General features: G+C 42.5%; 1 protein-coding gene across 7 annotated transcripts in view; it reads right to left on the bottom strand.

Annotated features, from left to right (window-relative positions):
• Positions 1-25,624, bottom strand: part of SLC25A26 (solute carrier family 25 member 26) — a 314,287-nt gene that overhangs the window by 205,180 nt on the left and 83,483 nt on the right. The window contains exon 1 of one of the 7 annotated variants that reach the window (XM_079935023.1): positions 7,627-7,708. The exons of the other annotated variants lie outside the window; for them this stretch is intronic. The gene's annotated coding sequence lies outside the window, so the exon portion shown is untranslated. Of the gene's footprint in view, positions 1-7,626; positions 7,709-25,624 lie in introns of those variants that run through there. 7 annotated transcript variants of the gene reach the window in all.

Below are 25,624 nucleotides of genomic sequence, written 5' to 3'. Positions count from 1 at the left end.
AAACTCTGCCAAAACAATGCAGGCTGCAAAGAGAAGAGGCATCTAGCCAGCTGTCTCTGCTGAAGCACTGGTCTATCCCCAGGGCAGGATCTCTGATAGAGGCCCAGGGTCTGCCCAAGAGGCAGGGTGGATGGCTGAAGTGTGTGAAGCCTCCTGTCTCTTCCCCAAATCTCCCGGGCAGCCAGGGTCTGGTACCCGGGGGTTTTGTATTCAGGTACCACAGTGAGTCGATAAACGCAGTCTGGCCACAGAGCTTCCAGGAGGCTCAGACCAGGCTCATCACAATTACATTAAAGGACTCGAATAAACTGGAACTCCTGGGGAACCTTGTTTTCCTCCTGACTCATCTCCCAGCACTCACAGGAAGGATAGAAATTACCTCCTCAGAGCTATAAAAACGAATGCCAGTAAAATCCCCAGAGCTTTCTCGGTGCACCGGAACCCTGTCTTCAGACATCCAAGGAAGACAAAATCATGAACTAGCTGGGGTTTTCATTTAGCTTTATAAGACCAAGGCACATTCTGTTACTGTTCCTCAAGGTGTGCTCTGTGGAACACCTGTATTCACATCAACTTTATCAGGATAAGCGTTCAGTTGACTGGACCCCCGTGCCAGACTGGATGAATCAATACCTTAGAGCATGGGACCCAGGAAGCTTCATTTTAAACAAGCACTCCTGCTAATTCTTCAGTACAGTAGAGCTTGAAAATAAATGACCCTTTTATACTGTATGTTTCCCTACCAGGGTGCCAGAATATACTGCGAATAAATCATCGGTTCTAACATTTGTCCTCTAGGTCAGGGGTCCCCAACCCCCGAGCCGTGGACCGGTACCAGTCCGCAGCCTGTTAGGACCCGGGCCGCACAGCAGGAGGTGAGCAGCGGGCAAGTGAGCGAAGCTTCATCTGCCGCTCCCTGTCCCTCCCCCTCGCTCTCCGTCGTCCCCGTCGCTCCCCCTCGCTCCCCCTCGCTCCCCGTCACTCCCCATCGCTCGCATTACCACCTGAGCCATCTCCCCCCTGCCCCCGCCTGACCATGGAAAAATTGTCTTCCACAAAACTGGTCCCTAGTGCCAAAAAGGTTGGGGACTGCTCCTCTAGGTCAAGGGTTCTCAACCTCCATACTGTCAACATTTGGGCCAGGTAGTTTCTGTTTGAGGGAGGGCGTTGTCCTGTGAATTAGATGATGGTTAGCACCATCCTACTAGATACCAGTAGTAACTCCACGCCAGTTGTGACAACTAAAGACGGCTCCAAATGTCAATAGAATGTCAATGACAAATGTCCCCTGGGGACAGAATCCTCTCCCTTACCCACTACTGAGAAACACTGCTCTAGGTAAGTGGTTTCCAACCCTGGCTGCACATTGGAGTCACTCAAGGATCTTTGTAAAACTTGGATTATTGGACTTTACCCCAAGAAAGTCTTATTTGTTTGATCTGGGGTGGAAGCTAGGCACCTATGTTTTTAAGGTTTCCCAAATAATTCTAACGTGGCAGAGTTGAGAACCGCGGCTCTAGGTAGACACTTGGAGGCAAGGGTCCACATGTACGTTTGTGACTTCATGGAAGGTATAAACACTCAAGTCACATAGATGGGATTATTTGAGCACCTATGTATCATCAGGACCAGTCACCCAGATAGGACAACCTGAGCCACCTCTCCTGAAACTAAAAGACAACTTCAGCCAAATACATTATAAATTCCTCCCACTTCACCCCATATATAACCTAAGTCAGAGTTTAAAATAGACCTTTTCTTGATGGCTAGGAAAACAGAAAACCCCTTCTCTACTGGCTGGTAAAATATAGAGATATGACAGCTGGAAGAGCTGCAGTCATTCTGCCACCATCAGAGAAGTCAACCAAAAATGGAAAGGGCACTCAGAGGAGGGGAGCACCAAGAGAATCACAGAGAAACAAAGCTGTAACCTTGATCAAATGGTGCCTGCATTCCACCCTGTCATGTTATATTCAGTTACATGACAAGATAAATCATCTTTATTTTATTATTTTTTTTTTTTTTGCGGTACGCGGGCCTCTCACTGTTGTGGCCTCTCCCGTTGCGGAGCACAGGCTCCGGACGCACAGGCTCAGCGGCCATGGCTCACAGGCCCAGCCGCTCCGCGGCATGTGGGATCTTCCCGGACCGGGGCACGAACCCGCATCCCCTGCATCGGCAGGCGGACTCTCAACCACTGCGCCACCAGGGAAGCCCCATCTTTATTTTTTCAGTAAGCCAACTTGATGTGCGTTTTCTGTTACTTGCAACCAAAAGCATCCTAACTGATGTATCACTCCAAGCCAATATCCTCTTGCAACTATGGATGGTCCCCAACTTACAATGGTTTGACTTATGATTTCTCAACTTTAGGATGATGTGAAAGAAATACATACTCAATAGAAACTGTACATTAAATTTTGAATTTTGATCTTTTCCAGGCTAGCAATACGATACTGTCTTGTGATGTTGGACAGGGCAGCAAGCACAGCTCCAAGTCAGCCATGTGATCACAGAGTAAACAACCAATACACTTACAACCATTCTGTACCCTTAGAACCGTTCTATTTTTTACTTTCGGTACAGTATTCAGTAAATTACTTGAGATGCTCAACTCTTTATTATAAATTAGGCTTTATGTTAGATAATTTTGCCCAACTGTAGGGTAATGTAAGTGTTCTGAGCACTTTAAGGTAGGCTAGGCTAAGCTATAGTGTTCAGTAGGGTAGCTATATTGAATGCATTTCCAACATCCGCTATTCGTTTCATTAGCGCTGATGAAACGAAATTATTTTTAAGGCAGGAAAAGAAAAAAATTAACATAAAATTTTCTCTGTCTTTTGAGCCCCTACCCCTTCCCCTTTAGTGTGCACTGTGCATCTGCATTATACATTAACTAGATCCCCTTAGAAGACACAGGAATGCCTACTGGCAAAAAAAAAAAAAAAAAGCAATTTCTCCTGGGACCCACAAGGTAATTCCTTAGGAGATAACATTCCTTTCTCAATCCTGTAAGGGGTTATGATGACCAATTACTCCCCTTTGTGAACTATGTAAACTGTTAATATGTTACTTTGATGTATAACCCGTTATCTCAAAAACTTATATAACTGTGCTTTGTCCTCTAACAGGTAGAACAGTCCTCAGAGGTTTCTGAACGACTGTCTCCTGGCTTATAATCCTCAATTTGGCCTGAATCAAAAGTTCCATTTCTTTCTTAGATTGACTATTTTTTAAATTTATTTTATTTATTTATTTTTGGCTGCGTTGGGCCTTCGTTGCTGTGCACGGGCTTTCTCTAGTTGCGGCAAGCGGGGGCTACTCTTCGTTGAGGTGCACGGGCTTCTCATGGTGGTGGCTTCTCTTGTTGCAGAGCATGGGCTCTAGGCGCGGCACGTGGCCACGTGGGCTCAGTAGTTGTCGCTCGGGGGCTCTAGAGCACAGGCTCAGTAGTTGTGGCGCACAGGCTTAGTTGCTCCGCGGCATGTGGGATCTTCCCAGACCAGGCTCGAACCTGTGTCCCATGCATTGGCAGGTGGACTCTTAACCACTGTGCCACCAGGGAAGTCCTAGATTGACTACTGATTAATTTTTTTTTTTTTTTTTTGTGGTACTAGGGCCTGTCACCGTTGTGGCCTCTCCCGTTGCGTGGCACAGGCTCTGGACGTGCAGGCTCAGCGGTCATAGCTCACGGGCCCAGCCGCTTCGCGGCATGTGGGATCTTCCCGGACTGGGGCACGAACCCGTGTCCCCTGCATCGGCAGGCGGACTCTCAACCACTGCACCACCAGGGAAGCCCCTGATTAATTTTTTTCATCAACAAGGCTTGCTACACAAAGAGTAGTCCTTGAACCAGAAGCCTCAATGTCACCTAGGAATTCTTAGCAATTCAGAATCTCAGGCTCCTCTCCAGATCTACTGAATCAGAAACTGCCTTGTAATAAGATCCCTGAGGAACTTGTATGAACATTAAAGTTTTAGAAGCCTGGGCTTAGATAACTGCTCTCTCAAGCCCTGGGCTAGATGATAAGAAGCCAAGGATAAGGAAAAAACAGACTTAGTTACTTGGCTTCGCTGACTTGATTAGATGCCCTGTTTTATACCTGCCAACACCTCAACTTCATCAGTTCATTCATTCTTTCACTCATTCAACAAACATGTATCTAGCACTACATTTAGGAGTTTAACAAAATTAGCAAAAATATTAAAAAGCGAGCAAAGAAGAAAGAAGAGGCAAACTCTGCCCTTTAAGAAGCTCCCTGTGTATTTGAGAAAACAAATATCGTAATCACACAGGTAAATGTTAAGGTGTTGATTACGTCTAAGCACTACCCTGGAGAGGTACTGTGGGGATTCCTCCCATGGGGGATATTTGATCTGATCAGGATGGTCAGGCAAGGCTGCCCTGAGGAGATAAGAAGGGTGGGTAGAGAAGGGTGGGACAGGTAAAGAGGAGAATGCTCAGGGCAGAAGGAAAGGACAATGCGTAAAGCCCTTCCAGGCAGGAAGAAGCAGGTGAACTCAACTAGTTGCCAGGAGAGAGGGAGCGTGGGATGCAGAGAGCTGACCTGGGAACTGGGGAGGGTCAAAATGAGCTCAGACAGGTGACCAAGGGTCAGCCTCTTTAACACTTTAAAACCCACATTAAGGAGTTTTTCCCCCTAATCCTTAAACTAACAGAAAGCCACTGATGCATTTTGTTTTATTTTAATATTTATTTCACTTTGGTAAGAATACTTAACATGAGATCTACCCACTTAACACATTTGTACATGTACCTTATTGTTGACTCTAGGCTGACCATGTTGTACAGCACATCTCTAGAGGCTATCCACCCTCTTTAGCTGAAACTTAATGCCCATTTATTAGTAATTCCCCATTCCCCCCACTTCCAGCCCCTAGCAACCACCCTTCTACCCTCTGATGTTATAAATTTGACTATTTTAGATATCGCAAATAAGCAGAATCATGTAGTATTCGTCTTTCTGTTTCTGTTAACTGGCTTATTTCACTCACTCTAGTACCCTCAAGGTTCATCCATGTTGTTGCATATCGCAGAGTTTCCCGTTATCATAAGGTTTAATAGGATTCCGCTGTGTGTATATACCACATTTTCTTTATCCATTCATCTGTCAATGAACATTAGGTTGTTTCCACACCTTGGCTATTGCGAATACTGCTGTCTTGAACGTGGGAATGTTAATTTCTCTTTGAGACCCTGATTGCAATTTTTTGGGTTAAATACCCAGAGTTGGGATTGCAGGATCACAGAGTAGCTCTATTTTTTAATTTTTTGAGGAACCTCCACACTGTTTTCCATGGTAGGTGTATCAGTTTGCATTCCCACCAGCAGTGTGCAAGCCTTCCCATCCTCACCATATTCCTCGCCAACACTTGCTGTCTCTTTTGATAATAGCCATCCTGACAGGTGTGAGGTGATATCTCATTATGGTTTTGATTTGCATTTTCCCAATGATTAGTGACATTGAGCATCTGTTCGTATACCTGTTGGCCATTTGTATATCTTCTTTGAAAAAATGTCTCTTCAAGTCCTTAGCTCATTTAATCAGGTTTCTAGTTTTTTTGCTGTTGACTTGTAGGAGTTTCTTATATATTTTGGAGATTAATCCCCTATCAGATACGTGGTTTGCAAATACTTTCTCCCATCCCATAGGTTGCGATCACTCTGTTGATTGTTTCTTTTGCTGAGCAGGAAGTCACTGATGCATTTTAAATATAGTGCTTTCCCGCATAGCACAGTTTATCAACTGAGAATGTACACAGTCTGAGCCCTGTCCCAACATCTTTTGTCCGTGTCTTTCCCCCTCCTTTCCTTATCACCCAGCAGAGGAGACCAGCATAGCTTAGCATGTTCACACCACACTTGTTATTTGGAGCTGACAGACAGAATGGAGCCATGGGTCAGGCTGACTTGGATTAAATCCATTACTATATCTTCTTTGCTGCAAGGGCCACAGTGACAGTGGTCCTACTACAGATGACACCATCATTACAGCATGCTCAGTGCTCCACCACATACCCAGGCCCAAAGAAGGATGGACTAAATAACTGTTGGATGAATGGCCTAGCCCAGGTTCCTTCACCTCAGAAAGCCTCGGTTTCCTTGTCTGTAAAATACGATAATAATAGTACCCGCTTCCTAGTGTTGCCTTAGAGATATGACCATATAGTTACATAGCACAGCCAGACGTTCCCTCAACACACACACACAAGAGGTCCCAAAGGAAAGATAGTATGAGCTGCAGGTTTCCACCACCAGCTACCGCAATCACAGAGGGTCTATTAAATATTGTCCAAATAACTCCTGAATAATCCGGACGGTTTTGCAAGCGGATGGAGAGAAGGAAATGTTCTCATTTACTACTATCTCATAGTTTCTGATACTGTCTCAATTTCATCCTGTTAATTACTATTCTTCTAGGTGCCATATTATACATTTTTTCATAATTATGCATTTTTTAAGTTCATACTTTTGTTGTTCTCACAGCACAAAGCTACATTTTAATAAAGGCACCTTTGTACATCAAGTTCCTCTAGTTTGGAGATGTGGAGACAAGCCTTTATCACAGCCTAAACTTTGATCTCCTGGGCTGTTGAACTGATCTGTGAATGAGGAAGCTCTGAACCTTGAAAAGCCTCACGTTGGGTCATAGACTAGACACTCATCACCGATCGCTCCCTTCCCTCATCCTTCTCCTCCTACCCATGGAGCTCTGACATGTGCGAGCATGTGACCTTGGATAAATTACTTGTCCATGTCTCAGTTTCCTCAACAGTAAAGCAGGGCACAGAAGAATCATGGTAGAATGGTGAAGAGCTAGGTGAACCCCAGTTGGCCTGGGACAGTCCTGGTTTGTGTTTAATTATTCCAGTGTCAGTATAAAAGTATCCTGGCCCAGCTGGTAAATTGCATAGTTATTTTATTAAAAGCATAGGCTTGGGGTTGAGCCAAGCAGGATCTGAATGACATTTTAGTCCCTTAGTGCCGTTAGCAAGTTACTTAACCTCTCTGTACCTCAGTTTATTTACCTGGAAAATGGCGATAAGGATATTGTTTCCCTTGGACTTTCCTGGTGGTGCAGTGGTTGAGAATCTGCCTGCCAATGCAGGGGACATGGGTTCGATCCCTGGTCCGGGAAGATCCCACAGGCCACGGAGCAACTAAGCCCATGTGCCACAACTACTGAGCCTGCACGCCACAACTACTGAAGCCCGAGCGCCTAGAGCCCGTGCTCCACAACAAGAGAAGCCACTGCAATGAGAAGCCCGCGCACCGCACCGAAGAGTAGCTCCCGCTCGCCGCAACTAGAGAAAGCCCGCACACAGCAATGAAGACCCAACACAGCCAAAAATAAGTAAAATAAAATAAATCAATTTATTTTAAAAAAAGAATATTATTTCCCTCAATGGTTATTATAAGAATAAATGAAAACAATATAGGAAAGAGCACCATGAACAGTAGCAATGACCACCCTCATCCTTCTCATTGGCGATTCTGTTTACTCAGGACACTTTCAGTTTCAAGTGTGAGAAATACACCTCCAAGTAACATAAGCAGAAAAGAAAACTTAAACATAAAACTGCAATGTCCAGGGGATTTTCTACCTTCAGGTACTTCAGGGTTCAGGGGCTTCAGTGATGTCACCAGGAATCTATGATCTTCTTCCATCTTTCAGTTCTCTTTTCCTCTATGTTGGCGGCATCCACCAAAAGGTTCTCTACATGGTGGCAAAGGCAGCCGCTGAGCGCTCCAAATTTAGGCTTCAGAGTTCCTGATTTCAGAAGGAGAAAGATCCTTATTTCTCAGCATCCATACCAGTCCTTGGGAAAGGTCTCTGAGTGGCTCCAGCGGGGTCCTGTATCCACTTATCCCCATATAGAAGGAGATGGAGCAGGCTGATCGGCCAGGCTGGGTCACATGCCCCCGCATGGCAAAGGAAATGAGCACTCGTGATTAATGGCTCCATCAAGTAGAGGTGGGCAGAAAAAGTTGCCCAGAAGGAATGAAGGATAGACAAAAAAATAACAGATGTCTTTCACATATAGCCTTAAGAAATGATTATTAAACTACACTCAGTTCTCAGTGTTCCTATGTTCAGAGACTGGTCTCTGATACAGACACACAGAATTTAGTTCAATTCATGAAGAGCCAAAAAGAAGAAAATAATGGATAATAAAAGAAAAAAAATTTTCAAAATGGAAGGAAGATACAAGAGACATAGCCCATAGCAGATGATGTATCTTTATAATGTGGTTGCCTGTACTGCTGTCTCTCCATTTTGCTCGGGCACATCCATTATCCTCAGGTCTCTGCCCAGCTCTGTGTTCTTGAGGCCCGCCTCTTAGGAGGGCCTCAGCCAGGTACCAGTGGGATTGGATTGGGGGAAGAAATAGGGGCTGGCATAATTGTTTCCCCCAACTCAGTCTCTGCCTTGCCAAGATCCTGCCAGACTCAAGCTTTCTCCAGACTCTGTAATCACGTCCCTTCTCCTTGGCCTTTTGTAAAGGTTGTAACAGCTTCCCATGTTGCATCCTTGGGTGCTTCATCATGAACTATTGACTTAACCCTGCCCACTCCTCTCTACAAAGTGATTAAACTCAGTTCAACTCTCTTTGCTGAAACTCTTGAGTATGCCTTCTGTTTATAGCCAAGACCCTGACCCCTAGTTCGCCTATATTAGTTTTCTCTTTTCCCCCCATATTAAACAAATAATACATATCATTGTTAAAAAATGTGAAAATACAAAAAAGAAAAGAAAAAAATCATACCTTACCTTACCCCTAGATGTGATGATTACATAAATTTTGGGATATACCCTTCCATAATTTATTTTTTGCATGTAAATACATATATACACATTTTTTTACAAAAGTGGAATGATTATTCAGTTTTTAAATAGAAAGTTCTCAAAAGTGAAAAGTGTGTAAGAATAGTCTACCTTTCCTATTAAAACAGATCATAGGAAGCTAATGTTCTCAGATTAAATTTCAATCACACAAAACTTAACTTCATATTTGTAGAACATTATTATTACGATTATCATAACTTCACTTTTTTTTCCAGAACAATTACAAAATGATTATTTTCAGAGTTCTCACTTATAAAGTGACTTGACTTTCAAATTTTACTCAGGCTGGGAAAAATAAATGTGAGGAATATGTTTTAACTTAGCTGGTTTTCCGTGAATTTCTTCTCCGATCATAGAGGAGAAGGAAAAAAAGAGAACTGAAATGAGATGGCACATTTTCTAGTTTTGATTTCCATCTGGAGGGGTTATATTTAGCTCAAAATGAGGATATAACATTCTCCCTAGGTACCTCACTTTCAAAGAATAAAAAAAAATGCCAAATGATGATGAGTATTTTAAAAAACACAAGTTATGTCTCGCACAATCTGAATGGAATGCTGATTCAGCAATGCCTGTCAAACAAGGCAAAAGGATTTGGGACTTTGTATCTTGCCAAGAACTGTTTTATAACTGGATGCCCAGGCATGGCTGAAACTATTCTAAAAGTTCTCACCAGTTGGTACTTTAACAAAAGTAATAAATATGAAGTCCACTTTGGAACCTGATGTGGTCAGCAATGAACTGAACTATTTGTCTCCCCACCCCCAACCAAACTCATATGTTGAAATCCTAATCCTCAATGTGATGGTATTAGTTGGGGGAGGGAGAGCTTTGGGAAGGTAATTAGTTCCTGAAGTTGGAGCCCTCATGAATGGGATTAGTGCCCTTATAAAAGCGACCTGAGACAGCTCTCGCACCCTCTTTCCACCATGTGAGGATACAGTAAGTCCAGTTTGCAACCCGTAAGAGGGTTTTCACCAAAACCCAATTATGCTGGCACCCTGATCCCTCACTCCCAGACTCCCAGCCTCCAGAACTATGAGAAATAAATGTTTGTTGTTTACGCCACCCAGTCTATGGTAGTTTGTTATAGCAGCTTCAAATGACCAAGACAGTGTCCTTTAAAATGAATATGGCCACATTTATCGGTCCAAGTTATTCAGAGTGATCTAAAATAACAAAGTGTTTATCTACCAAAAAGAACTGGGCAACATTTACTCATGCAAAACTTGTGAAGCATTTATACTCCCACTCAATCATTTCTGTGATCTGATATCTTCATTTTCTCCTCTTAGATGATATTCACTGCTCTTCTCTCAGCTTTTCTAATACTTCTTAGGGAAAACATGGCAAATATAGATTTTTTTTCCCCCAGTCGCCAGCCCCTTTAACTCAGTTTTTTAAACCATTGATTTTACAGTAATTCCTAAAAGATTCCTTCTGTACTGCATCACCTCTCTGACTCACCCACCCCTGCCCTCGTGGCTCCAGAAAATTCTTGGCTTGGGCGTAAACCCTGCTTCTTGGGCTGGGGCTTCCCCAGTTGCAGAAGGAACGGCAAGGTCAACCAAACGTCTCTTTCACCCATATAGTCCTTGTAAATGTTGTCTGGAGTCATGTTCTCTACATTTTTTCCAGTTCTCGGAACTTTATGAGTATTGAGCTTTTGAAAGCATGCTGAGAGAAGCGAAGAGATACAGAAGCCCTCAGCAGTGACGTCAATGCAGTGTCTACTTCCATTTAACTGTGTCTGGTAGTGTGTACGAGAGTCTGCACAAAAATCACTCTGTGCTCTTGGCCTCAGTTGAGCCGCCTTTACTTCCAGGCCTCTGCTCTTAGAAACCCACATTCAAAAAATAAAAAAGAAACCCACATTCTTAGTCCATCTCAGAAAACAGTCTTCGGCCCTGGTTGGCATTATGTATGCTTCTTATCATCTATTTGCATCAAATTGTCTTCCACACACACCACATCCTGCCACCCCTCAGCTCAGCACGCCTGCAGATCCTACACGTTCTCTGTGAAGCAGAACACACTTTACACATTTAGCAAAATCTGGGGCCTCCCGGGAAGGACCTGGGGAACACCAAGTGTACCGTTTCCTGCTCATGGAGAACCATGGGTCCAGAGCCTCAAGTTACCTGGACAGCTTCAGTGGCTTCATTCCAAAGAACAGGCCCCACTTTTTACTAAGATTGTAAGAGCTTGGGGGCCTTCTTCAAGGAGCCTACTGGTAGAAATCATACTCCAACACAGGCTGACATCACCAGGCTCCAGCCACAGTGGCCTCCTTTTGTTGTTTTGGTTCCTTAACTACACCAAGAGCATTCACGCCTTGGGGGCTTTGTTCAGTCTGTTCCCTCTGCCTGGATACTCTGCCCCTAGATCTTGATAAGCTGCTGCTTTTTCATCATCCAGGTCTCAGCTTGAACATGACCTTCTCAGAGAGGACTTTTCCCACCACCTATCCAAAATAGCTCATGCATTCCCGGTTGTTCTCCATCATGTGACCCCATTTTGTGTACTTGTGGGTGCTCAACAGCTGAAATTACCATATTTATGGGTTTTTTGTCAGGGCTGGCTTCAGAGTGAGTGATATGTGAAGTCTCTTGGAATCCCGTGCTTAGAAGTGTCCTCCATGTGGTTTAATGCTCTGCTGTTGCCATCTTGAAATTCTTAATAATTTTTTTCCAAGGAGATCTTCATTTTCATTTTATAGCACAAGTTATGCACCTCTCTGGCTTACTGTTTATTATCTCTTTGCTAGTAGGGTACAAGCCCCAGGAGAGCAGGGACTTTATCTTTTAGGTGCAATATTGTGTTGTCAGCACTTAGAACACTACAGGGAATAGTGTAGCTGCTCAATAAACAGTTGTTAAGTTAAACAGAGGATTATTATGTGACCCAGCAATTTCACTACTAGGTATATACCCAAAAGAACTGAAAACAGATGTTCAAGCAAATACTTGTATAAAACTGTTACAGTGGCACTATTCACAGTAACTAAAAGGTGGAAACAACCCACATGTCCATCAGCTGTTGAATGGATAAACAAAATATGCTATTATCCATACAACAGAATATTATTCAGCCAGGAAAAAGAATGAAGTACTGATACATGCTATGACACGGATGAATGTTTTCCTTGGCAAAACATGTTAAGTTAAAGAAATCAGATACAAAAGGTCACATATTTACAATTCCGTCTTGTGAAATATCCAGAAACAGTAAATCTGTAGGGATAGGAAGCAGATTGGTGGCTGCCAGAGCTAGAGAGGGCAGGGGAGGGAGGGGAGATGGAGAGTAAATGTTTAATGAGTATGGGATTTTACATATTTTGGTGTAATAACAATGGGTGGAACTGGACAGAGATGGTGGTTGCACAACATTATGAATGTACTAAATGCTACAGAACTGTTCGCTTTAAAATGGTTGATTTTGTTCTAAAATGATTAACTTTATATTATATGAATTTTACCTCAATTTTTTTTTTTTTTTTTTTTCCGGTACGCGGGCCTCTCACTGCCGCGGCCTCTCCCGCTGCGGAGCACAGGCTCCGGACACGCAGGCTCAGCAGCCACAGCCCACGGGCCCGGCCGCTCCGCAGCACGCGGGATCTTCCCGGACCGGGGCGCGAACCCACCCCCCGTATCGGCAGGCGGACTCTCAACCACTGCGCCACCATGGAAGCCCTACCTCAATCTTTAAAAAAGAAAACTGAAAAAAATATTTGTTGAATGAATACATATTTATAGAACTTGTGTCGGAACTCTTTCCACAACTAAGTACAGAGTATTCTTAATTCAGCCTAGGGCTTCAACAATTTCAGTCCAAAGCTTTTGAGTCTGCATGAAGATAAGGACACGTTCACACCACTATCTGGAAAAGCACTTCAAACATTTGCTTCCATCAAGATGACATCAGACATTGTTATCATCATGATGCCAACACTTTATTACTTTTTTTGGTGGTTATTTTTGATGGTTGGTCTTATTTTTATTTTTAAAAATTTTTGTAAAAGAATTTTTAAAGATAATTGTAAATGCATATGCCATTGTAAAAAAAAATATGCAGAGAGGTCCTGTGTTCTTCCCCAGTTTCCCCCAATGGTAACATCGTGCAAAATTACAGAGTAATATCACAACCAGGAAACTGACATTTATACAATCCATCTACCTCGTTCAGATTCAGTGGTTTTATACGTACTCATTTGTGTGTGTGTGTCCTGTTTCTATACTGAAGTGTAACAATAGTTCCTTTTAGTATTATTATAGTCTTTGGCTGGGTAAGACATTCCAGAGAGATTGTGGCACCACCAGAATAACCACAAGTAAATGGTCCCAAGTACAAGTTAAAAGAAAGAAATATTTCTAAAGTAGTAACAGGGGCTTAGCAGTCTGGAACCTGTTAGTTCAGCGATGCCTTATTTACATTCACTTGACCCTTTCAGCACCAGGATTCTCAGAAGGGCTGCTGCACATTTTGGTTAATTCAACAGACCGAGGGATGAGGTATCGTAAGATGTTCTTTCATTTGAGAAAATGGGAAACTTAAAAGCTGGCAAACACTGAGTGGTAGCATAGAAAAGATGAAATAAGGAGGATTGTTTTTACTTAGGAGGATGTTCCATTCTACATTTCATTGGTTAAAGGACTAGACATCTCTTCTGCCTAGTCGCCATCCCTCCCACCATCACCTGCTAATAGCATGTAGATTTTCCCCTGAGGGGCCACTCACCTCCTCTCCTAGTCTAGTTGTTTTGGTGGTGCTACACACAAACCACATTTTCTCCTCCCCACCGCCCCCAAGGCTCGGTAGAAGGACTCCACCAAAACAGTCTACTCTTCTGGACACAATGATTGGTTCAGAAAATGCACGTATCCAAAACTGGTCAAAGAGATGTAATCCATGATCTTTTCCTTGGGTTTGGAAAGAATCTCTTTGCATTGGGTTTGAAGGTGTTAATACACAGGCATGGAGCATCAGTGGACACCAGCAGTGGCATCATGCTGGAAATGAAGCCAACATGGACGGGAGCAGAATTGAGAGCCCTACCTGAGTGTCTAGAACCAGCAATACCTGAAGGTCTGAACTTCTTAGTTACATGAATTAATAAGATAATAAATTACCTTCTTGTGTGTACTTAAATTTTTTTGAGTCTTTTTTGTTTTCTTTCTTTTTTGGTCACTTGCAACTCAGTGAGAAGGATCAAAGCAAATAACACTTGTTAGGCTAAGCTTGGGGCCATAAATCCTTAAGCTAATTTACTATTTGTACTCTCATCATTCAACAATTCCCTTATCTTCTCATCTGTCTGCATTAGTGCCTGCAATAATTTGCCTGACCCAGGCTTTGGTTCTCCGTGTAAAAAGAAGTAGCTCAAGTAGAGTGAATGAATGGCGCTGAGAGAACAATAGTGCTTCTGCCCCTACAAATGTCATCTTTTAAATAGGTTATGCATGTGTAATGCTGCAGCTGACCATCTGCACTGATTATTTAAGTTCTGTAATGAAGTGGTCGGGGGCCCTCATTGTTTACTTACGTGATGCAGTCAGCCACTCTCTAAAACCTAATTCAATCTTCAGTTACTGTTTTGTAGGTTAGGAGCTCTAATGACTGCAAAAGAAATGTTTGCTGCTTCAGATGGTGCTATTAAAAGAGAATTGTTCCCAAAGAAATTCTTATCTCCTGATGGGGGGAGCTAAATCACTATAAATTATGGAAAAAGGAATTGCAATGTGTCTTGCTTTCTCTTTATGGGAGGCACTGTTTTATCACAACTGTCAAGGAGAGCGCGCACCTATTTTGAAAAGCTTTTTACAGCTTCGAATTAAGCCCAAATGGAGAAATAAGAGGCTGCACAATTAGAGCAGCTGACTGTAGTTCTGCTTTGCAAGGCAAAGGCAGAGTTTCACCATTACTTTCTTATTCACAAATGGCACCAGCGAGGGGGCAGGCCGGGTCAAGGCTGTGGAAAAGCCGAGAAAAGCAAGAGCAAAATACAGTTAAGAGAAACAACCGAAGAGATCACCAGAGACCTGGCAGGAGAATAATAAGAATCTTGAAAAGAAAAGGGGAGACCTTTAGAATTTCATTACACTGGGGAGGAGGGGAGAGGGGGTGTGTGGATTCTCATTTGTTTCAACCGAATAAGCACAATCAATCAATCCATCAATGTTGATGTAAACTTTGATCTTATAAAAATTGCATAAAGGGTGGCTGTTTCTCATCTGTCCATCACAGGGGATTTCAAAGGACTCCGCGCCTCTGTAGTCACTGCTCACATTGATCACACAGTGAATGTGTTCGGTGAGACCAGCAGAGGGAGCGCAAGATTAATGGGTGGTTCCAAGAGTCACCAAGGCAACCATCTGCCTCATTCTGGACCTCCCAATCCAGTTTGCGCAGGTGAAGCTCTGTCTCCCATGCCTCCTTTCCTAGCTCCCTCCATCCCTCCATCTCCTTCTCTTTCCCTGCCCCCCAAACAGCCCTGCCCTGCCACCCAAACTGTCTGACTGGTCATCTGGGAACATTCTACCCAAGAGTCCACAGGTTGACATTCTGTCGGCAGATCTCACGATGGATGAGAAAGGAAGGCCCCACTGTGAGGCAAACATTAAAAATCATGCTGAACGAAAGAATTCTCAACGCCAAGTAGAAGGCTTAGGATCTGATGTTAAGAGAATATAACAGGTGCAAAACTATGTATATACTAGTAAAACAGGAGGGAAGGGGGCAGGGAACAACCTTTGAAAGAATGACATAGCCCGAGGACATGACATAAATGGATTAGAACCAAATGGGTCCAAGATGGTGGACAAGTCGACTTCCACTAGACCTTGAGCCTCAGTATACACTCATTGTAACACATCAGCAAGCTAAATGACACACCCGCAGGCACCGTGACAGTTCTAAGGACCGCAAGGATCAAAGAGTGGGCGGTGGCCCAATTCCTGGAAATCCCCGCCCCTTCCTGAAATAGCTGGAATACTCCTCCCACTCATTAGCCTATGAAATTACCCACTCCTATAAATAATGGCAACCCCATACCCTGGTGCCTTTCTCACCTTCTGAGATCGCCCACACTCTGTCTGTGGAGTGTGTTTCTCTCTAAATAAATCCACTTCTTACCTATCACTTTGTCTCTCGTTGAATTGTTTCTGCCATGAGACATCAAGAACCTGAGCTTCATTAAGTCCTGAAATCAGGTGTGTGATCTCAGTTGGAGGACTGTGGGTTCTGTCTGGGTTTGAGTCCCAGCCGCATGGGTTCAAGTCCCAATCTGAGGTGCACGGTTTCAGTAGTACCTCAAGTATCTAAAGTTTTTTCTTTTTTAAAAATTATATATACAAATGGAAGTTTGACAAATTAAGAGTGGTTGGGGCTTCCCTGGTGGAGCAGTGGTTAAGACTCCACCTGCCGATTCAGGGGACACGGGTTCGTGCCCCGGTCCGGGAAGATCCCACATGCCTCGGAGCGGCTGGGCCCGTGAGCCATGGCCGCTGAGCCTGCGCGTCCGGAGCCTGTGCTCCGCAACGGGAGAGGCCGCAGCAGTGAGAGGCCTGCGTACCGCAAAAAAAAAAAAAAAAAAAAGAGTGGTTGACTTTGAGTTGTGATGTGTGTATAGGGAGGTGGGATTTGAGGGAGGTCTTTTTTTCTTGCTTTATTATATTTTCCTATATTTCAAATGTATATTCTGCGTGCAACATATACAGTGTATACATTGACCATATACAGCTTTGATAATCACGGGTTAAAACGAAAGATTGGAAATGCTTGTATTTCATGTGTTCATATGGAATACTCTCTGCTTTATAATAACATAGGAGGTCATGTGACCATACTAAGTAGCACCACAGAAGGAAAGAAGAAAATAAGCTCTAACTGAGTCCTATGTGCTAAGGAATGTGTGAGAAGCTGAAGGATAAAAAAGATAAACTAGGTATATACCCTGTGACCTTCGGAAGCTTATTGTCCCCTGTGTCATCTTGCTTCCTGTCACAATGACTCTGTGAGGTAGATAGTAGTATTCTCAATTTGATGGGTAGGTTCCTATTGGTAAGTGACCCAAGGCCACTTAACTCATACAAAACTGACTGCAATAGTCTTGGATTTTCACCTCCAAAGACTCTCCTACATCCTAAATTTGAAGCCTCATAGGAATGATAGTTTTTGCCATCTCCTAACTCATAACTATTATCTTCACCTACTTTTAACAGCAATCTATTTTAAAAGAAGCTTTATACTACTAATGTAAATGCGAAACAGAATGATTTTCCATAAGTAAAAGATAACCATTAAATAAGCACAATGAAAACAAACAAAAAGAATGTCGAAGAATTACTACTGACCCTGTTGGGGAAGCTCTGAGGCTCTCTCTTTGTTGTAAGGAGAGTAGCAAGAATGAGAGAGATGTTGAAGGCACACAGCCACCTCCCTGAGGCTTTCTTCTTGACATAATCAGAAGGCCTGAGCAGGCACTGAGTGGGAGTAGCTATGTATGCAATTGAATGCATACCTTAAATGAGACCAACTGAGGCTTTGAGAAATATGGTATTATTTGGTGGAAAGCCAAGAAAAATATCTCCGCCAAAGCAGAACAGAGAAACCTAGCAGTTAGAAAGACAAAGCTGAAGTCTGAGACTATATAAATCAAATTTAACTACTATGAATCTCAAGATTACAGGAGTTTTGTTGTTGTTGTTGTTGTTTTGGATAAAAAGTAATTGCTTTGAATATCAGCATCAACTGGAACATTAAGCTAAAAGCAGTCTTTTAAAGAATAAAATCTATTTCTCAGTAAGAAGGCAGTGCTAAGAGACAGAACAAAACAATAGGGCTTCCCTGGTGGCGCAGTGGTTGAGAGTCTGCCTGCCAATGCAGGGGACATGGGTTCGTGCCCCAGTCCGGGAGATCCCACATGCCGCGGAGCGGCTGGGCCCGTGAGCCATGGCCGCTGAGCCTGCGCGTCCGGAGCCTCCGCTCCGCAACCGGAGAGGCCGCAACAATGAGAGGCCCGCGTACCGCAAAAAAAAAAAAAAAAAAAAAAAACAATAGTTAAGGAACTGAATGGACATGGATTCAAATCCAGCTGAGCAATTTATTACCTGTACATAATACCGTGAGTTTCTGTGAGCCTCACTGTCTTTATTTATAAGCCTAGGGAGAGGGATAAGGGGCTTTCTATGACGCAACGGACATTTGTACATCTTAGGTTAATTTTCCCCAAAAGGTAAAAGCATGATTCTCATACAGATATGAAAGGAATACCTCGTAAATATTTTATTTACCTTATTATCAGTGAAATGTGACAACCCATTCAAAGGAGAAGTCAAAGAGAGGAGACATGTATAGATGGGAATGCTAAAATAAATTTACAAATGGACACAAAGCTGTCTTCTTCCACACACCGGGAGAGGAAAATCAGTTGACTATCCACAGGACAGAATTTCTTTGCTTGTCTGTGGACAAGAATTCTTTCCATTACTACAGTTTTCTCATCAACTTCTAAATTGTTCTGGTCAATTAAAACAGTTTTCAAGTGGACTTTTATCTCAACAGACTTGTAAAATAGCTTAGTCACAGACAAAAATATATATTCCTATAGGGGTGTATGATCCCCAGAGACGCCAGTATTCTTCTAAAAGACTATCCAATCATCCCTTTTTTTAATTCCAAAGTCTTAAATTTTTCCTTACACTTTTGTCAAGACCTGATCTGCAGAAGTTCACATCACTTTTGAAAATAGCAGATTTATGATACAAAATAGATGAAGTCGGGGGGAAAAATATTGTTCACCTTTAAAATATCACCAGTGTTAATGATTCTGTAGTAATCATCTAACTGATGGGAAAGATGGAACAGGAAAGGCTCCTTCCAAGTCTAAAATTTTAGGGCCCTATCATCTAGTAGTTTACAATGTTTACTTGTATTTTACAAAAGCTAAGTTTCGAAAAGGTTGGGAGTAAATTGAAAATGAACCTGATGCAGCCACTGTGGAAAAGAGGGAGGTTTCTCCTAAAACTAAAAATAGAACTACCATATGACCCAACAGTTCCACTCCTGGAATATACCCCAAAAAAACAAAAGCACTAATTTGAAAAGTTACATGCACCCCCAATGTTCATAGAAGCATTATTTACAATTGCCACGATATAGAAGCAACTTAAGTGTTCAACAACAAATGAATGGATAAGGAAGATGTGGTATATGAATACAATGGACTATTACTCAGACATAAAAAAACCCCAAAATTTTGCCATTTGCAACAACATGGATGGATTTGGACGGCATTATGCTAAGTAATATAAGTCAGACAGAGAAAGACAAATACTGTATGATATCACTTATATGTGGAATCTAAAAAAATACAACAAACTAGTGAATATAACAAAAAAGAAACAGACTCACATATGTAGAGAACAAACTAGTGGTTACCAGTGGGGAGAGGGAGGGAGGGGAAATTTAGGGCCAAGGGGAGTGGGAGGTACAAACTATTGGATCCAAGGCTACAAGGATGTATTGTACAACATGGGCAATATAGCCAATGTTTTGTAATAACTATAAATGGAGTGGAACCTTTAAAAATTATATTTTTAAAAAAGATGATAGGGCTTCCCTGGTGGCGCAGTGGTTGAGAGTCCGGCTGCCGATGCAGGGGACACGGGTTCGTGCCCCGGTCCGGGAAGATCCCACATGCCGCGGAGCGGCTAGGCCCGTGAGCCATGGCCGCTGAGCCTGCGCGTCCGGAGCCTGTGCTCTGCAACGGGAGAGGCCACAACAGTGAGAGGCCCGCATACCGCAAAAAAAAAAAAAAAAAAAGATGATAAACACTTAAGTGTAGTATGTCATCAAATTCACCTTAAAAAAAGAAAGAAAAGCAACCCGAAATAAAAATAATTGCTGAAATTAAAATGTAAGTCAAGAAAAACAATAAGAGTTAACAAATTCCCCGGTGGCACAGTGGTTAAGAATCCGCCTGCCAATACAGGGGACACGGATTTGAGCCCTGGTCCGGGCAGATGCCACAGGCCACGGAGCAACTAAGCCAGTGTACCACAACTACGGAGCCCGAGTGCCACAACTACTGAAGCCGGCGCGCCTAGAGCCCATGCTCCACAACAAGAGAAGCCACCGCAACGAGAAGCCCACGCACCGCAACGAAGAGTAACCCCCGCTGGCTGCAACTAGAGAAAGCCCTCACGCAGCAACGAAGACCCAATGCAGCCAAAAATAAATAAATAAATAATTTTTTAAAAATAAATAAATAAATAAATAATAAGAGTTAATACTAGAAAACCAAAATAAAAACAACTTTCAGTAAAATTTGAATTATATAATCCCAGGCTTTTCCTTATTTAAGAAATACTGACAAAGAATGACACTATCAAAGATGAAGGATGACAAAAGCTCTAACTCAGTGTCCTGGTCATTACAGAAATTTATGGTAAAACAATTTCCAAGACTTTCTTCAAAGTGACCTACATAATGATTTTTAACTCATTCCTTTGCAACTTCTTAAGCACTGTTTCAATAACAAAGAGTATCATTTTATACAGGAAAAAAGGTAACCCCAGCTGCATTGTCTAAGCAATTAAGGTGGCTTGTGAGCAGTTGGAAGCTGATTTCTTAATTTCGTTAATTTCTTAATTTTACTGTGAACTCAGATTTCCCAGGAAGCTCTGTAACTCTTACTGTTTCGCCACTGCCCCCAAATGGGCTGATTCCTATGGTCAGTGCAGCGGCAGTTCCCAGCGACGGATCAACAATTCAGTAATTCTCTCTTAGACATTTAAACCACCCAAGTCCTCAAATAAATTTAGTGAACAAAGCAAAGGAGTCCAAGTGACATTTCCTTCTATTCACAAAAACTTCAACTTTTATGTTCAGTAATTAATGGCACTGTTTAACCAGGAATGACATTACAAAACGGGAGCAGTTGTTATTTACCATCGCGGAGTAATAAAGTGTCAAAGGTTATCACAACAGGATATCTGTGTTTAAATGGAAAGAGATAAAGAGACAAAGTCAAGCTAGTTTTCCCTGCTTTGTTTTCCAACTGGAGGGAAGTCTGCTAAAATAGACTTCTAAATACCTACAGCTGCCGTCTCAGCACCAATGGCAATTCTGATGTCCTTGCCCTTCTCTCCTTCCCATTGGGGGTGATAAAAGCGAATATTAGAATATAGCAATTCTGACTGAGTGCCTGCAATGTGCACTATGTTGCTGGCATCCTCTCATGATCTGTATGGAATATGCATTTTCATTCCCATCTTATAGAAGGAGGGTAGGTTGGTTCTAGAAACAGTATGGAAACAGTGACAGTGAGCCTGTGCCGATGGTGGTTTGGGAGCGTGGACATCATCATGCCTTCACTTTGACCACCTTCTCTCTCATGCTTTCTCACAGATTCCTCTACCATCTTCTCATCAGGATTCTAACAACTGTCATTTCAACCCTTCATCTTTATTTTTATTGAAAAAGGCACAGCTTTGGAGGACCACTCATCCCTCTCCCTGGGCTTACTGAGGAAAGACTTTGAAGCTTAGAGGTTTACACTGCGTATGCAATCAATGGTCAGTTGGATTTGAACCCACATCTATTCAGCTCCTAAGCCGATGTTCTTCCTCCCTCATGCCCTCCCTCCTAGCTTACTTTGTATTCCTTTAAAAATTGCTTTAATTTTTAAAGGTGGTCCAGTGGTTAGGATTCTGTGCTTCCACTGCAGGGGGCACAGGTTCGATAGCTGGTCAGGGAACTAAGATCCCGTAAGCCACGGTGTGGCCAGAAAAAAGAAAAAAAAATTGCTTTTACCTGTTCCTAGTAAACGTAATTCAAACTACGCAGGAAAAAGCAAAACAAGGAAGTAAAAATTACTCAAACTCCCACCCTACAATGGTTAATACATAAATATTTTGTTTTCTGTGCATCTTACAAAATTGGAATCATCCAGTAATTACATTATTCTATATCCTCCATATTTTTATTCAACATGATACTAACACCATATTAATATTTTAAGAATGTGGTTGCTGATAATTGCAAATAATTCCTTTGTATTAATGGACCAGTTTATTAAAACCATTCAACAAACATTTAAACATCATTTTGATTATCAAAATCTTTCATCTGAGATCTTTATCCTGTAAGTAGAATTATTACATGCACGAGCTATGGACTTCAGAAATTAAGAGCATAGGGTTTTGTTGTCAGCAGTTTCAAATACAACTGATTAAGCAGCAGGGACTCCCTCTAAAGCGAAGATCATTACCAAAAAAGTTATAGGTGCTAAAAACACGAACAGGTCTGAATCCATTATAACTCAGATTTCTCGCAATTAAAAAGAAAAACTTTTCACTTAGGCAGCATTTACACAGTACCAAAACATCCAAATAAAGAATGAAAAAATCATCTGGATGTGGCAGTTTTGCAGAAGTACTAAATTATCTGGGCAATCATGGTAATATCGGGGGTAAAAAAGTGCAACACACAGCACAACACTGCAACCTAAAAGTGAAATGTGATGGAAAGCATTTTAAACATTTCTATATGAAGCATAAAAAGTCACTGGTGAAGGTAAGGGAAGGTAGTTTGTTACGTCCATGTTACAGCCCCACTGTTCACTGACATTTTCCCACCCTTCTCCTGTTTTGTTTTGTTAATATTTATTTAGGCTATGCTGGGTTTTACTTGTGGCACGAGGGATCTTCATTGTGGCATGTGGGATCTTTAGTTGCAGCATGCAGACTTCTTAGCTGTGACATGCATGCAGAATCTAGTTCCCGGACCAGGGATCAAACCAGGGCCCCCTGCATTGGGAGCACGGAGTCTTATCCACTGGACCAGCAGGGAAGTCCCCCCTTCTCCTGTTGATTCTCTTGAAAGCAGACTTGAATGCACCTGGATTTGGGTCTAGGCAGGATTTTTAGGAGCCATAGTGGTCAACTTGCACAAAGTTGCAATTATAGCATAAAAGGATTGAGAAGAAAGAACTGGCAGCAAGAGCCCATACATCAGCAGTCTCAAGAAAAAATAAGTCCAATAGCATCTGAATCCGTTGTTGTGGCCAGCAAACCTTCAGATGTAAAAATCACATTTCTACTGTCTTACAACACCTGGGCACTTGAGAACCTTTCTAAGGCTAGGTGTGAATTAGAACATAACACAAATAGAGTTTCACCCAACATCACAGCCTCTTGACACTAAAACACGGAGCTCTCAAAGTGCATCTTCTTTAGTATTACCTACATCCACCAGACTAGCTTACGGGTTCAACAGAATTTCTCTAAAATGACTCTGTCTCTTTTAAATTGCCCACATCTGGCTTGTTTTCTGGAAATTTTTTTTTTCTGGCATTAACCTTTACCAGGCTTAAAACAAACAAACAAAACGAAACAAAAAACACAACGCCCTTTGACCCCTCCACCTCATAATCATTTACCATTATTGCCAGGAACAACATCATTTTTGCTCTCTGTCTGGCAGAAGAGAGGAGAGAATTTTAAAAAGCATCAAAAAGGAGAAAAGGACTCATCACAGCTTTGAGAGAATGTTTAGGAAAAATAAGGTTGATTTATCCCACATCTTGAAAGCTGGATTTTATAGAACTAGGCAGACATGGTTATACTGCTTTCTTGTCCCGGATTAAAATATAACCAACAAAGGATCAGTAAAATTGCAGTTGATCTTGGCAAGGTTGCCTCTGTTTCCTCATTCAGAATTCAGCTGCAATGTCACCTCTTCTGAGAGCTGCTTCCCTGACTTCCAGGTACAATGTAGCATCTGAGTCTCTCTAATGCCTCCCCTTATTTTACTACTTTAGCACAGCACTTGTGCCTATTTGGCTTTTTTTTTCGCAAGGGGGTATGTATGTATTAGTGGATGTGTGTTTGCTTTCTGGTTTTCTGTTTGCCTACACGACAGTGACAGTTTCAAGGGAGTATGGTTCTTGCAAGTCTCAGGGAAGCAGGCATTGCTAGCCGCTTACTCAAGGATGCATTTAATTGTACTCTTCTTCCCAACTCTGTTTACAGAATTACCAAAGAAATCAAATTAACCAAAAAATGCAGCGTTTCTTAGCTCCCCTGCTGCTAGGTGGCCAAGTGATGGGTAAGACGAGGTAAGCGGGGATTGTCCAGTGGAACTTTTCAGGAAGGGATTGATCATAGGCTGAGGAATCCTTTGGAACACACATTTTCCTTTGGCCATTCTCTCCTTCCTGTCTGGAATGCAGATGCTGCCAGAATTGGAGCAGCAAACTTGGGACCACATGGAGAAGGTAGAAGCAGATAGGGTCCCTGATGGCCCCTTGGAGCCACTGTATGAGTCCTGGACTGCCTATGTCTAGACTTCTAATTATATGAGAAAAATGAAACCCCAACTTGATTTAAACCATTGCTTTTGACGTTTCTGCCACTTCCTGCCAAAAGTCATTCCTAACTGATGTAGGGCAGTATTCCTAGAATTTAAACAGTGCCTGGCACGTGATAGATGGTCAACATTTTTGAGAGACCACGAGGGCCATTGAAGGCCATTCATAACCAGGTCCTAATAGGTATATGTTGGTGTTCGTAGATGTCGATTAGTCATATTTTTCATCTCTTGGGGATTATAAGTCAATCGACAAATAGACACAGGAGACAAATAGAGACTTTTTAAAATGACCTTTCAAAAAAAAGAAGAAGGGCCTGGGACCTACTAGGACATAAGTAAATTGTTATTGAATAAATGCATAAAAAGTTATGAAGACTTCTACTTTTTATCTGAGAGCATATAGCTTAAATTGCAGATGCAAAGAAAATCCATATTTTCTTATTGCAAAAAAAAAAAATGACCTTTCCTTCATTCATTTAATATTTATTGAACTCTACTATGTACCAGCTACCATGCTAAGTATTAGCAATAAAGCTACAAACATAATAGAGAAAAGTCCTGCCCTTGTTGTGCCCCCGCTGAGTGGGTGAAGAAAGACAATGAACACGATACATGTGTGTGTTAAAATTTGGGTGGCAATTTAAAGAAGGTGATCAGGAAAGGCGTCGCTGAGGAGTCATTTGAACATAGACCTGAAAGGCTAAAAATGCAAACATCAGAGGCAATAGTGTTCTAGGCAGAGGGGACAGCAAATTCATGGCCCTGTAGTGGACACTTCCAGGGTCTCACCCATACACCTCAGGCTTTATTACTTGAGGGCCAGCCTGACAACAAATTACCAACATTTGCATCCTTTTTGCCTGTAGGCTTTCTCTGGGCACTGGAGACGGCTATGCCCAGAGACAGACAGACAGAAAGACACACAGGCACACACACACACACACACACACACAGAGACAGTGCTGGCTGGCAGTGGTGAGATCAACGCCTGCCAAAGACAGGAGAGAGTCGGGGTATTAACCCCCCAGGCCCCTTGCCTCTCGGGAGGGCTAACCCTGAGGTGTCTGTTCTACACTGGCTCCCAGACTTTGCCAGTGGAACTGAGGTCAGTCACCCACAGTGGTAGGTGGCTTAGTAACACACTGTATTAGGAGCATTCCCTTTCCTATCTCCCTTCCCAATGTCCTACAGGTATTTCCTTCACTTTCCCAAATAAATAATTTATACTCAAATCCTTGTCTCTGAGTCTGCTCCTGGGGGGGACACAACCAGAAAGGCCCCAAGTGTGGGCAGGTAAGGAGGCCTGTATTGCTGTAGGGAGGGAGGGGAATGACAAGGGAAGAAGTCAGAGAACAAGGTAAGGTCATGTGGCACAAGGCTTG

Source organism: Stenella coeruleoalba, assembly GCF_951394435.1.
Source record: "Stenella coeruleoalba genome assembly, chromosome: 10".
Classification (NCBI taxonomy): Eukaryota; Metazoa; Chordata; class Mammalia; order Artiodactyla; family Delphinidae; genus Stenella; species Stenella coeruleoalba.
The sequence above is the reverse complement of the archived record's forward strand: the minus strand, read 5'-3'. Positions and strand labels throughout refer to the sequence as shown.